This window comes from Megascapheus bottae, chromosome 20 (genome assembly GCF_031878675.1).
Source record: "Megascapheus bottae isolate mThoBot1 chromosome 20, mThoBot2.hap1, whole genome shotgun sequence".
NCBI lineage: Eukaryota > Metazoa > Chordata > Mammalia > Rodentia > Geomyidae > Megascapheus > Megascapheus bottae.
In genome coordinates this window covers 4,617,629-4,623,924 of record NC_143528.1, presented here as the reverse complement: position 1 = coordinate 4,623,924, position 6,296 = coordinate 4,617,629, and positions in this window count along the sequence as shown.

Sequence of the window (6,296 nt, the reverse complement as noted above, 5' to 3'; positions counted from 1 at the left end):
GGGGCAGAAGATGTGGCAATACTTGCTGTGAGTTCTAGAAAGGAACATGTAGGAATTTAAGCAGCAAAAGTAGCAAGCCTGGAACCAACCTACTCAGAATGTATTCTCATGTTACCACCATTGTTTTGCATTGAGAAGCACAGAGCTCTTTTCCAGCACCAGTCTGCTGTGCAGCTCCTAGCTCAGCTAAGTTCATACTACCTTCCTGTTCTGCATCTGTTTGTTCTGACCACTGTCCTTGGGGTTTCTCAAGCTCTACTCCTTGAGCCACAGCACCAATTCCAGCTTACCAAGGGATCGAACCCAGGGCTTCATGCATGCTAGGCAAATATTGTACCACTAGGCCAAACTCCTGGCCCCTTTCATCTGTCTGTATATTGTTTCCACACTATGTCTTTCCCTTTTTCTCATTTTATTTCTCCTCTCACTTGTGGTGCAGATGTGCTGTCTCTTACTCTCTGTTAAGATTGCCAGAGCCTCTGGGTTTCTCCATGTCTCGTCCCAATAATAAATTTCCCTGAAGTTTCTCTACCACCTTGCAGAGTCTGAACCACTTATATGATAGAAAGTATAGCCATCTTGGTTTCTTTCTCAATTTGTAAATATTTAATAGAATATTTTACATTTAGTTCACAAGTTATATTGGTTAATAGTAGGGGGGTTGTTTGGTTTTTTTGTTTTGTTTTATGCTTACTAATAGGGCATTCTGCCTGTTGAGCCAGGCCTTTTGTGCATTGGATATTTTCAAAGTAGGCTCTTGTTTTGTGCCCATAACAGCCTTGGCTTCAGTTCTCCTCCTCGTGCTTCCCCACATCACTGGGGATGAGAATAGTATATCCCATGCCCAGCCTTTGGAAGATATGGAAACTTGTAAACTTTTGTGCCCAAGTTGGCCTTGAACCTCAGTCCTCTAATCTCTACCTCCAAAGAAGCTAGAATCATAAGCTTGAGTCTGTATTTGTTCCTCCATCGTTCCCTTCCTCTTTCCTTCCTTCCTTCTGTTTTGTTGTGGTTGTTGTTGTTTTTGTGGCAATACTGGGGTTTGAACTTAGGGACTTGCCTTTGCTAGGCAGCACTCCACAAAAAGCCACACTCCAACGTAGTTTTCTTCTTTAGTACTGTCTTTGTTAGCTTTGTATATTATAATAACATTTGCCTCATATAATAGATAATAAGGGCCTTTGTCTTCTGGAAGGGACTGTGCAAAATGGTCTGTTTTGCTTTGGGTATTTGAAAGAGTTCTCTAGTGCAACTATATAGGTCTAATGACTTCTCGTCTGCAAGAATATCTATTTTAGATCTTCTTTAGCTTTTAGCTTATATTTGTAATCCTAATACTCAAAAGGCTGAGATAACCAAGAGATTGTTTCCAGGAGGACAAGACAAAATCGTTCTTGAGAGACCCCATCCCAACAGAAAAAGCTAGGTATAGTGGCATGGACCTGTCATTACAGATTTGGAGGGCAATATATAGAAGCATTGTATACAGGCTGGGCTAGGCAAAAAGCAAGATCATAAATCAAAAACAACTGGAGCTAAAGGACAAGAGGCATGGCTCAAGTGGTAGAGCATCTACCTGCCATGCAAGTACAAGGCCCCAAATTTAAACTCCAGTACCTCCAGTATAAAATACACACACACCACACACACACACACACACACACACACACACACACACACACATGTTGTAGTTGTGGGGCTTGAACTCAGCACCGGACACTATCCCTGAGTGCTCTGCCACTTTAAGCCACAGCTCCACTTCTGTTTTGTTTTTTGTTCATTGTTTTTTTCCATTCCTGGGGCTTGAACTCAGGTCCTGGGTACTGTCCTTGGGCTTTCTCAAGTCTACCACTCTACCATTTGAACCATAGCACCACTTCCGGCTTTTTCTGTGTATGTGGTACCAAGGAATTGAACCCAGGGCTTTGTGCATACTAGGCAAGTACTCTCCCACCAGCAGCAGGCTTTTATTTTTTATTTATTTTTTTTCCAGTCCTGGGCTTGAACTCAGGGCCTGAGCACTATCCTTGGACTTTCTCAAGGCTAGAACTCTACCACTTGAGCCTCAGCACCACTTCCAGCTTTTTCTATATATGTGGTACCAAGGAATCGAACCCAGGTCTTCGTGCTTGCTAGGCAAGCACTTTAACCACTAGGCCAAGTTCCTGGCCCAGCATCAGGCTTTTATATATAATCTTAATTTCAATCTCCTTATCCACCAACCAAAGACTTGTTTTGGACAGGTTATAGAATCTAGAGATGCAGCCTGGCACTGGTGTCTTACACCTGTAATCCTACTACTCAGGAAGTTGCTATCTGAAGATCTCCATTCAAAGCCAGACAAGGCACAAAAGTCGGTGAGACTCTTATCTCCAATTAACTACCAGCAAACTAGAAATGATGCTGTGTCTCAAAGGGATAGAATGCTAGCCTTGAGCAGAAAAGCTCAGGATCGTACCAGGACCCGAGTTCAAACCGCAAGACCAATAACAACAACAACAACAACAACAAAAAGAATCTAGAGCTGCAGAAAACCTTGCAAATTATTAGCTCCCATATCCCTGTTCGCAGAAACTGAGACTGCAGGCAGCGGTGATGACTTGCTTAAATTCACAAGCTGCTGAACAGCAGCCGTGGGAAGATCCTATGGTTCAGTCTGCTCATCAGGTCTCTTTGCTGCTGAAGTAAAAACTGGTGACTTAAAAAACAGAGACATCTTCAGGCTGATGCATTAATTGCCCACTTACTCTCTCATAAGAGACAAAATGCTTCTCTGTGTACAGTGTAAAAACCAGAAAAGGCAGAAGATCAAAGCAGAGCCAGCAACCCAGGGCCCAGAGGACAGAGGAACAAAGTTTTGGCAACCCAAATCTGCCAAGGAAGAGGACTGATCAGTTTGAGGACCAGTTCTTCCTATTAGGCTGACGGCATTGGGATAAAAGACACCACCAAAGTGGGAGGAAAACAAGCAAGCAGCTCTCTCTTGGCAAAGAGAAGGGGAATCAATTCTTCTGACTTAACCCCTATGCTTTCTTTTTTTATTTTGTTTTGTTTTGTGGTGACGTTGGTGCTTAAATTCAGGGCCTTGGCACCCTAGCTTGCTGAGTACTGTGCCAGTTGAGCCACAGGCCTACTTCTGGCTTTCTGGAGGTTAATTGGAGATAAGAGTCTCGGGTGAAAGCCAGGAGTGTGACCTAGTGGTACAGTGCTTGCCTAGCATGAACAAAGCCCTGGGTTTGATTCCTTGGTACTATATACACAGAAAAAAAGCTGGAAGTGGTGCTGTGGCTCAAGTGGTAGAATGCTAGCCTTGATAAAACCCAGGGACAGAACCCAGGCCCTGAGTTCAAGCCCCAAGACTGGCAAAAAAAAGTCTCAGGCTAGAAAAAGTGGCTCATACCTGTAATCCTAGCTATTCAGGAGGCCGAGATCTGAGATTTGCAGTTCAAAGCCAGCTTGGGCACGAAAGTTCACGAGACTTTTTTTTTTTTTTTTGCCAATACTGGGCTTGAACTCAGAGCCTGAGCACTGTCCTTGGGTTTTCTCAAGGCCAGAGCTCTACCACTTGAGCCACAGCACCATTTCTGGCTTTTTTCTATGTATGTGGTACCAAGGAATCAAATCCAGGTATTGTTTTTTTTTTTTTTTTTTTGCCAGTCCTGGGCCTTGAACTTAGGGCCTGGGCACTATCCTTGGGCTTTCTCAAGGCAAGAGCTCTACCATTTGAGCCACAGCACCATTCCTGGCTTTTTGCTATGTATGTGGTACCTAGGAATCAAACCCGGGTCTTCGTGCATGCTAGGCAAGCACTCTACCACTAGGCCAAACCCCCAGCAAGTTCATGAAACTCTTATTTCCAATTAACCACCAGAAAAATCAGAAACCGGCACTGTAGCTCAAAATGACAGAGCTCTAGCCTTGAGCTGAAGAGCTCAGGGACAGTGCCCAGATCCAGAATTCAAGCTCCATGAGCAATCAAAAAGGAGAAAAAAAAGGTACCTCAACCTTTCCTGCTTGGGTTGGCTTCAGCTATGGAGTCATCTCCATTTGGCTTGCTTTCATTTTTGTTCCTTCACAAAAAAAGAAACAAGAGACTAGGAATGAAGCTTAGTAGTAGAACGCTGGCCTAGTGTGCATGAAGCCCTGGGTTTGATTCCTTGGTACCACATAACCAGTAAAAGCCAGAAGTGGTGCTGTGGCTCAAGTGGTAGAGTGCTAGCCTTGAGCAGAAGAAACTCAAGAACAGTGCCCAGGCACTCAGGACTGGCAAAAACAAGAAAGAAAGAAAAAAGGAACAAATCAGTCTTCAGAGATCCAAAAGTGAGTTTCTAGACAAATGCAGTTAAATAAGCTTCAGTTTGGCTTATCCTGCTCTCTATTCTGTCCTCGGAGACTGCAACATCCCCTGGCAAAGAACACTCACAGTAAATATTTGTTGAGTAAACGAAATTATGACTGTCAAATAATCTAATAATATGAAACAAAAAAATTATTTTACAAGGCTAAACCTATAGAATGAGTAAAAGAGCCATTAGAGGGCGCCTTGACACAGTAGTTCACTGGCTGCAGGGCAGCTTTGACTTCACAGGAGAATCACTGGGTTCCTGAACACTTTGCACATACTAGAGAAGCATCCAAAGAGTAGTTTCCAGTCATGCATGTCCCCATCATATCCTCACTGGTGGTTCACCTGTATTCCTATGTACTTAAGAGGCCGAGATCTGATTATTGCAGTTAGGATCCAGCCTGGGCAGTAAAACTGGGGAGACTTTAATCTTCAATTAACTACTCCCCCCGCCCCTCAAAAAAAAAAGGCAGAAAATGGAGCTATGGCTCAAGTCATACAGTGCTAAACTTTGAGCACAGAAAGTTAAAGAACAGCCCCAGGCCCTGAGTTCAAGCCTAAGTGCCTGTGCACACGTGCGCGCATACACACACATCCACACACACACACTTTTAGAGTTAAAAAAAAAACCTCAGTGGGCTGGGAATGTGCCTTAGGCTTAGTGGTAGAGTGCTTGCCTAGCATGCATGAAGCCCAGGATTTGAATCCTCAGTACTACATGTACAGAAAAAGCCAGAGTGCTGGGCACAGTGGCTCATGCCTATAATCCTAGCTACTTAGGAGGCTGAGATCTGAGGATCAAGGTTCAAAGCCAGCCCAGGTACAAAAGAACCTAAGACTCCTATCTCCAGTTAACCGCTAGAAAAGGGGAAGTGGGGCTTGGCTCAAGGGTAAGGCGATAGACTTGAGCTGAAGAGCTAAGGGACAATGCCCAGGCCCAGAGGTAGGGCCGTAGCCTTGAATTGAAGAGCTCTGGGACAGCACCCAGGTCGAGTTAAAGCCCCATGACATCTCCCTCCCCTCCCGCCCCCCCCTCCCCCCCCCCCCCCCCCCCCCCCCCGCCAAAAAAAGAGAAAAGGACAGAAAAAGCAGAAGAAATGCTATGGTTCAAGTGGTAGAGCCTCTAGCCTAGACAAAGCCCAAAGACAGTGCCCAGGCCCTGAGTTCAAGCCCCAGGACTGGTAGGGAAAAGAAACATCAAAACAAGCTCTAAAATTAAAAAATGTGAGGCAGAAGGAGGCCTTATATAATTTGTCTTGGGCCAAGACAAGTCTGTGGTAGAGTGCTGGCCTAGCATGCAGAAAGCCCTGGGTTTGATTCCTCGGTACCACACACACAGAAAAAGCCGAAAGTAGTGCTGTGGCTCAAGTGGCAGATCACTAGCCTTGAGAAAGCCCAAATATAGTTCCCAGGTCCATGGAAGTGGTGCTGTGAAGTTCAAGCCCCAGGACTGCCCTCCCTCCCCCCCCCCCAAAAAAAAAGAAACGCTAAGTGTGAGCTGCAGGTTTGTATTTTCTTTTTTTTTTCCATTTTTTTTATTGTAATTAGTAAAAGGGTTACATGATATTTGCCAGATAGAAGGTGCATTAATTCACATACATTGATACCCCTTCACATGTCTTGGTACCCATTTCCCCCCCCCCCTGTATTTTCTTTTTAAAACAGCTAGTATAGGCCAGGTGTGTTGGCTCATGCCTGTAAGCCTAACTACTCGGGAGGCTGAGATCTGAGGATCTTGGTTCAAAGCCAGCCCGGCATGAAAGTCCATGAGACTCTTATCTCCAATTAACCACCAGAAAACTGGAAGTGGCCCTGTGGCTCAAGGGGTAGGGCAGTACCCTTGAGATAAAGAGCTCAAGGACAATGCCCCAAACCCAGAGTTCAAGTTCCATGACCCAAACAAACCAAAATCCAGCTAGTATAGCTTGGATTTACAAGTCAACTTGTACAA